This window comes from Crassostrea angulata, chromosome 3 (assembly GCF_025612915.1).
Source record: "Crassostrea angulata isolate pt1a10 chromosome 3, ASM2561291v2, whole genome shotgun sequence".
NCBI classification, from domain to species: Eukaryota; Metazoa; Mollusca; class Bivalvia; order Ostreida; family Ostreidae; genus Magallana; species Magallana angulata.
The window spans coordinates 19,853,188-19,862,683 of record NC_069113.1 but is presented as its reverse complement, the minus strand read 5'-3'; positions in this window follow the sequence as shown (position 1 = coordinate 19,862,683).

Genomic DNA, 9,496 nt, shown 5'->3' with positions numbered 1-9,496 from the left:
ACAACATGCATCAAATAGCATAATAAGCAATGTTTTGTTGTTTTTCCGAATACACAACTTTTATAGAAGGCGAAGCTAGGGTACTTCCCGATTAAATTTTTTTAAGCATTAAAGTATGATTGAATAATTATGTCCCTGTATAAAAGTTAAAATCTCAAGAAAAATGCATCAAAATATGAAATTTTTAATTTACAAAAAGCTGTCTCTGCATAGTTAACAAAGTAGTGCAAATCATAATGTGTGCGCAAATACTAAAATTCACCGAATGCCTGATACTATACATGCAAACTTCATTCATAGATAGATCATAATTATTTTTAGTAGTATGAACACTTTAAATTCTGAGATAAAAAGTCAGGGCTATAAATATATGTATACGTAATACAACGTACAAAAGTGATTAAAAGCAGAGGGCTAGAGTCGGTGGAATCTCTGATACTAGTAGTCTTAAGGCTTTCACGTTTTCGTTGGAAACACATGCAAATGGTCCACGTATTGTAGTCCTTTTTTAAAGGACAGCAACTTGTTTGGAAGTGTATGTCTGTGCATCCTGTGCTTCCAATGTAGCTAAATCCACACATAGTTAACCTCAGAAGTAACAAGAGGCCAATAGGCCTTAACGGTCACCTGAGTAGCATATATAACCCATACACAAATTTGTCGAGGAGTCTCATAATATTACTTATTAGGTTTGTTACTGACTGTTTAAAGAAATTTGTGGGGTCGGTAAAGTCCATAGAAGGCAAGGCGAACCTTCTATGGACTTTACCGACCCCACAAATTTCTTTAAACAGTCAGTAACAAACCTAATAAGTTATTTGTTTTGTCGAGGACCTAAAGTTTGATATGTAAACAAACGTTTGTGTAGAAAATCAGTTCAAATAACGTTACGTCCGCCATGTTGCCCTATAAATTTTGACGCTTGCCTTTTAAAGAAATTTGTAAGGCAGCCACGTGACGCGTTTCATCCAATGACGTCGCGACATTCTAGTCCGAGGCAAAACAAATGCATTTAATTGGGTTTCATTCTGGAGTAGAAATATTATAAATTTGTAATGACGACCACCTCCCTGCCTGGAATATTTCAAAAGAATACTATGAAACCTATAATTTTGGCGAAAAACATAAAGATCTGGCTACACAATCATGAATTCAGTTTTCCTTTCAGGTGTGTGGAAGTAAAGAAGACAATTTTAAACATTATATGCATTAACACCTATACATCCATTTTGACAATGTCCTAGAGTCAAAACACATACTCCAGGGGACAAAATTTAAAATTTTAGTAGAGGACTTTGTGGTAAACATAATTATGAAGTCAGTTTTTCATACAGATGTGTGAGAATAGAGAGGAAGATTTTTAAACATTATATGCCTTAAAACTATATTGCCATATTGCCCCCCATGTCCTGAATTCCTGACCCAGGGGCCATGAATTTCACAATTTAAGTAGAGGAGTTAGTGGACATCATAACCATGTATGCTGTTGTAAAACAAAATGTGAAATTGATGTGTGGGAGTAGAGAAGAAGATTTTCTAAGATTTAATACATTTTTACTATATAGCCATATTGGTCCCACCTTAGAGTCTGAACCCCTGACACAGGGGTCATGAATTTCACAATTTTGGTAGAGGGCTTCATGGACATCATAATCATGTATTTAGTTTTGAACAAATACATACGGAAGTAGAGAGGAAGATTTTATAAGATTTAATACATTTTAACTTTATAGCCACATTGGCCCCACCCTAGAGCCTAAACCCCTGACACAGGGATCATGAATTTCACATTTTGGTAGAGGGCTTCATGGACATCATAATCATTCATTTAGTTTTTAACAAATATATATGGGAGTAGAGAAGACGATTTTCTAAGATTTAATACATTTTTACTGTATGGCCATATTGGGCCCACCTGAGAGCCTGAACCCCTGACACATGGGTCATGAATTTCACATTTTGGTAGAGGGCTTCATGGACATCATAACCATGCAACCAGTTTTTTCCATATATGTATGGGAGTAGAGAAGAAGATTTTTGAAAATTTTGCGGGTTTTTTTGTTGTTGCAAATTTGGCCCCACCTGTGGTGCCCCGGGGGTGGTAGAACCATGCATTTCACAATTTAGATTCTTCTTACCATAGAGATGTCTCACACCAAAAATAGTAACAACCAGCCTTGTAGTTTTTAAGAAGAAGTTAAAAATGTAAAATTGTTAATGCACGACGGACGACGCACGACGACGGACGAAAACGGATAGCAATAGGTCACCTGAGTTTACTCAGGTGACCTAATAGAAAAAAGACATAAACTATAAACATAGTTCAATATAGCAACCTGAAGAAACGATACTAGATACATCTAATACTGCTAAATGATACGTCTGAAACCAGGTTTGAAAAGTTAAAAGAAATGCAAATGTTCTTACGCAGAAAAAAGTTACTCAAAACTGGTTAAATTAACATACAACACCGGTGGATACTGTATAAGTGTGACAGAGGCAGTAGGAACACGATCGGATTTAAGAAAAAATCAGTTGATATAGATAGGAGTTTATAGACGGTAGGGTATGTGATTTAGCATATCTTTTTTTTATCTTAAAGCCGCTTCCCTTTGATTATTTTTAAAACATACTTCACTGTGTTTGATATTACATTCATACGATGGTATAAGTTGTCAAAAACGCTGCAATGTAATTTAACCCCCAGTACAAACAATTGAAATTTTCATAAATGCATGAAAACAAGTATAATAGTTGTATCATCGATGAAAAGTAAATCTCGCATGGAATTGAATGCTTTGAACTCGCTCATACTTTACATGTGTTTAACAAAATCACCTGAAAATCAAAGTCTTTATCAGCGGTTTTTCATTGTATCGATCCAATGTTTACTTTATGTCGGAACAGTTGGAGCCATCCCGCTTTTGATCCATATATCAATTGGGCCACAAATCTGTAAACTTTGAGAAATTCTACAGATTAAAGTGCTTTTAATTTACAAAAGCAAATGGGCCCAAGATATCGTTTTGTGAAAAATCGCACAAGCCGGTCCAAAAATATAACAAGTGGTGGTAATGCATGACCATGCAAAATGCTCATATAATAAGTGGCGAGGCATGGGTAGAAGGAACTTTTTTTTATACTAAAGTAGGACCACAAATAATCTGCAGGTAGGTCCGAAAAGATGGAGCAGATTTAGCTTAACATACGGCGACTCGATTGAATTTAAGAAATCGATATTAATATACGTTTAAATCACGGATTCAATTCAAATCGAGTTTGATAGCAATAGTTCCAAATATCATACAATCTCTCATGACAAAACCTTAAACCAACATACATCGTAAGTTCCAACAAATACCGCTGAAAAGTTACAATTAAGGTATTCAATTTATAACGATCAACTTTTGTACCTAATCATGGGATAATTTTGAAAAAGATATCAAATAAAAATTAATTTTTTCGATTTTTGTGCAATTAATTTCACGTGAAATTTTAATTGAGGTCTATAGGTAGCGCATGATTTATTAAGATGTTGTAAATAGTAACTTAAATGTCATGCAAATCTCTTGGTGAATATATACCGTATTCATAAACTCCATCTTTTTATAAATATGATATAAAATATAAATCATTTACAGTGGATACTTTGAAAACTTGAAAATGGTTGGCTTCTTATATGTGATCAGTCAAGTGAATTTGGTTTATTTCACTTTTTAAATATTTAACTTATCTAAAATGATTCAGATTTGTTTAACATCCCTTCATTATACATGAACAAACATTGAATATACCTTTAAAACGGGGACAGGCATCTCAAGAACATAGTAAAAGAACTTCGCAAAACTCAATCAATATCCCTAGACTTACTACAAAAGGTAGTCTAAAAAATAGACCACTAGGAGTGAATACTATACTAGTATATACAATATAAAATACCAAAATCCCTATGTTGAACGATTAATAAAGCATAGAGATGTAACAAACCTATAGAAACAGACATTTTGGAAGATAAGCGCAGATTGCATCTGTTGAACAGGCGTAGAGAAGTAGACCTTTTGGTACAAAATACTAACTACAAATGTAACCTTAGCAACAGAACCAAATATTATATACACACATTTAGCGACACAAATTAATCTTCGGGATTTAGAGAAACAATCTTTTGGCAAAAACTTTCTCAATTTGATTTAGAACATTAAACTTTGAAAACTAGACACAAACACCCATGTTAACCTTGTAAGGAAATGCTTTTTATTGAATAAATCCACTAAATATGTTTTTCTCTATTCTTATGATACGAAATGCCTTCTGACAAAATCGAGTGGGGACCTAATCAGACGACTGTTAATTGATTTATCAGCAGATTAATATATTTGCATGTAAACAATGTAAACATTTTACGAACTGTTTACAATTATCGTCCAACACATTATTTAGCAGCGCTCAGTTTATCAAGGGACAGCGGCGTTATTCAAGTACAATAACGATCGATGTTCACAGTTTGAACTTTTTGATTGAACATGATATTTTATAGACACAATGTCAAAAGGATCAGACACAACTTCAGAAACTTATTCTTCTCCTTATACAATATCTTTCATACTTGCCAAAATAAAAATACACATATCGATAAATAGTCTATCTACTACATGTACTTGGATTTTGGTCCCATAGTTCACTTTGGGCAACTGTTTGTTAGTCTGTAACAACATCATGCGCAGCAATGGCCAATAAATCTATAAAAGCTTTAAATTAGTTGTATTATTTTCTTGATGATCTTGAAGAACTTTTTTTTATATCTGTTGATAATAATGTCTTCTGTAAAATATGTTATATTTCATACTTTTGAAGTTACTGTTTAATTAGCTGCATTAAAAAAGGAATTCATGGACTGGTATCAGACTTTTTCTACATCATCACTAAAACCTCCATTATTGAAAGAAACGGTTCTTCTCTATACGTAACATATACTGATCGGCAATCGTGATAATTATTTTGTATTTTTACTAATCCTTACTTATTTAAGCGAGATGTAAAAAAAAAAGATTCCTTGGTGATTTATAAGAGATATGACATAGGCGTCGGAACAGGAGGGAGGGGGGGGGGGGGGGGGGCTTTGTCCAGCACACTTTTTGTTGCAAAGTTAGACATAACCAAAACCAAAACCATTTGTTTGTTTTGTTTTGTTTTTGGCTTGTCAAGTTTTCTAATAAGTTCAGCCCCCTACTTTCAATTTGCTTCCGATGCCACTGTATGAGCTATGTTCAGTGAAGGGCAGTGATCATTACAGAGCCCGTGTGTAATGATTTTGTTGTTGCAATGTTCGCTACCTAGATATCGACATGCACCAAAACATTTTATTGTTTGAAAAGCAAAAACAACTGCTTCCGTTAAATATCATATCATTCAATACCTATATACGAATGTTGTCTCAGATAAAATATGGTATATATAATATTTATCCACATATTTAGACCACCAAGATGTAAAATCAACACAATCGAACAGCAACAAACTCTACTGAACACTTAGGGTCAGGTCATCAACAACACTGGAATCAGACTATCGGAAATACTGGTCAGCAAAAAAACCAATGTTCATGAATAAAGTAATGTAATCACTAATAATCATTGCAACTAAGGAACAAGAGGCCCATGGGCCACATCGCTCACCTGAGGAACAATGGGTATGATAAAATCAGCTTAATGAAGTCATAATACAAACAATCTGGACAATGTACAATAATACATGTAGATCCTGTAGAAATAAAATCCATTTTTCCCCCTGGATATTCTTATGTTTATAATCATTAGTCCCTTTTCTAACAGGATGATTTTATAGTCATATCACATATTGAGTATTGCAGTCCTCAAAAAGATCCTTTACAATTGTTTATATATGGGATATTAAGCTACATCAAACTCTGAACCTTCTTGTGAGGCCGAAGAATTGTCCTGGAGCCAAAGTCTTAACAATTATAAAGAATCATCTGGTTGATTAGTTTCTGAGAAGAAGATTTTAAAAGATTTACTCTATATATTCCTTTGTAAAACTTTAACACCCCCCCTTTGTGGCCTCTCCCTACCCCAAGGGATCATGTTTTCACAACTTTGAATCTACACTACCTGAGGATACTTCAACACAAGTTTAAGCTTTCCTGGCTGTTTAGTTTCTGAGAAGAAGATTTTCAAAGATTTACTCTATATATTCCTATGTAAAACTTTGACCCCCCCCCCCATTGTGGCCCCACCCTACCCCTGGGGGTCATTATTTTCACAACTTTGAATCTTCACTACCTGAGGATATTTCCACACAAGTTTCAGCTTTCCTGGCTGATTAGTTTCTGAGAAGAAGATTTTTAAAGATTTACTCTATATATTCCTATGTAAAACTTCGACCCTCCATTGTGCCCCACCCTACCCCCAGGGATCATGATTTTCACAACTTTGAATCTACACTGCCTGAGGATGCTTCCACACAAGTTTCAGCTTTCCTGGCTGATTAGTTTCTGAGAAGAAGAATTTTAAAGATTTACTCTATATATTCCTATGTAAAACTTCGACCCTCCATTGTGCCCCACTCTACCCCAAAGGGTCATGATTTTCACAACTTTGAATCTGCACTACCTGAGGATGCTTCCACATAAGTTTCAGCTCTCCTGGCTGATTAGTTTTTGATCAGGGGATTTTACAAAGATTTACTCTATATATTCCTTTGTAAATCTTTAACACACCCCCCCCCCAATGTGGCCTCACCCTACCCCTGGGGGTCATGATTTTCACAACTTTGAATCTACACTACCTGAGGATGCTTCCACACAAGTTTCAGCTTCCTGGATGTTTAGTTTCTGAGAAGAAGATTTTTAAAGATTTACTCTATATATTCCTATGTACAACGTCGACCCCCCATTGTGCCCCACCCTACCCCCAGGGATCATGAATTTCACAACTTTGAATCTACACTGCCTGAGGATGCTTCCACACGAGTTTCAGCTTTCCTGGCTGATTAGTTTCTGAGAAGAAGATTTTCAAAGATTTACTCTGTATATTCCTATGTAAAACTTCTACCCCCCATTGTGGCCCCACCCTACCCCTGGGGGTCATGAATTTCACAACTTTGAATCTACACTACCTCAGGATGCTTCCACACAAGTTTCAGCTTTCCTGGCTGATTAGTTTCTGAGAAGAAGATTTTTAAAGATTTACTCTATATATTCCTATGTAAAACTTCGACCCCCCATTGTGGCCCCACCCTACATCCAGGGGTCATGAATTTCACAACTTTGAATCTACACTACCTGAGGATGCTTCCACACAAGTTTCAGCTTTCCTGGCTTTTTATTTTCTGAGAAGATTTTTAAAGATTTACTCTATATATTCCTATGTAAAACTTCGACCCCCCATTGTGCCCCGCCCTACCCCTGGGGGTCATGAGTTTCACAACTTTGAATCTACACTACCTGAGGATGCTTCCACACAAGTTTCAGCTTTCCTGGCTGATTAGTTTCTGAGAAGAAGATTTTTAAAGATTTACTCTATATATTCCTATGTAAAACTTCGACCCCCCATTGTGGCCCCACCCTACATCCAGGGGTCATGAATTTCACAACTTTGAATCTACACTACCTGAGGATGCTTCCACACAAGTTTCAGCTTTCCTGGCTTTTTATTTTCTGAGAAGATTTTTAAAGATTTACTCTATATATTCCTATGTAAAACTTCGACCCCCCATTGTGCCCCGCCCTACCCCCGGGGGTCATGAATTTCACAACTTTGAATCTACACTACCTGAGGATGCTTCCACACAAGATTCAGCTTTCCTGGCTTTCTGGTTCTTGAGAAGAAGATTTTTGAAAATTTCTCGAAATTTTTCATTAATTTCTAATTATCTCCCCTTGAAAACGAGTGTGGCCCTTAATTTTCACAACTTTGAATCCCCTTTGCCTAAGGATGAGTTGTGCCAAGTTTAGTTGAAATTGGCCCAGTAGTTCTTGAGAAGATGTTGATAATGTGAAAAGTTTACGGACAGACAGACAGACGGACGGACAGACGGACAGACAGACAGACGGACGACAGACAAAATGTGATCAGAATAGCTCACTTGAGCTTTCAGCTCAGGTGAGCTAATAATTATTTGTTGCGTAGCAAAAGGGAGCACATGGCTCAGTGACGACGTGCGTTAGGCCGATAACCGCAAGGTCACTGGTTCAAACCCTGCTGTGGTCAATTAATGTTGTGTATTGTGCACTTTAATAATGCACATCATCTACATTGTCTCAGGGTTACGCTATGGGTTAACCTGCAATGGATTGGGGTCCCATCCAGGGGGAGTCATTGACTATCATCCGCCTAGTTAGCAGGAAACTGGGGATAAGCACCAGCCGTGTGCGCCTTCATGGCATGGAGAAGGATTTAACTTAAATTTAACTTAACAAAGTAAAAATCATTCAAGTAAAATAACATTTTTATTTTGCCATTGAAAATTTCATTATACATTACACTTCTGTATAGATGAATACAAAGACAAAAACATTGTAAACTGAAGCTGCACCAAAGATCAAACTTTAAAGAAGGATTTTCTATACACACTGTATGGCCATTTGGTTTTTTTTCTACTTGTGAAACAATATTCCGTAAAAATCTTTTTTCTAGGAATAAAATATGGACAAAACAACAAATTACATTTATAGATCGATGAACAAAAACCTCTTTTGGTGACTTTTGTTTTGGGGATATACATTATTTTGATTAACAACTTTGTGCTAAGTACATATACAAAGCCACCATAACTTTTTTTTGAAAAAATCAAGTCAGAGACATTTAATTATATAAGATAATTCAAATGACCTGGATGTTTATTAAACAACATTGGATTATGGGTAATGCAATATTTTGAGTTTATACGATGTCTATGTATGAAGTATTACATGGATCTCATACACAATCATGTAATTATCAAATAATACATTAGATATGCACAGAAACACAGAAAATCACAATTAATAATTCAGGTGTTTTGCTGTTTCCTCTAATGGGTATACGTAAAGGAAGTTGGATTATATTTTTAAAAAGGTTTTTTTACCTGTACAAAGAAGTTTTGTGGGGGGTTTTTTTTTTTTGCTGATAAGTATATATTAGCAAAAATATCCTTTTCACTCAGAAAAAAGAAATTTTAAAAACGTGGATACGATATGACATGACTTCATATAGCCTAATAAAGCATTGTATAGTAGTGGGTGAATCAATTTGCATGAGGTTTTCTTCTAGTTTGTAACATACCCATGATACAACTTCATACATTGTGTTCACAAACTCAATATACATGTATGTATGCAAGGTTACATAAAAAACACATTAAGAATATTATATGTTATTGAGGGACATTGAACCACAAAGTATGAACAATTACATTTCATTAACTACCAATACATTGCATTAGATTCATTTTCTATTGTTAACATCAATCTAGCAGGCAATATGGTGTGGTTGATATG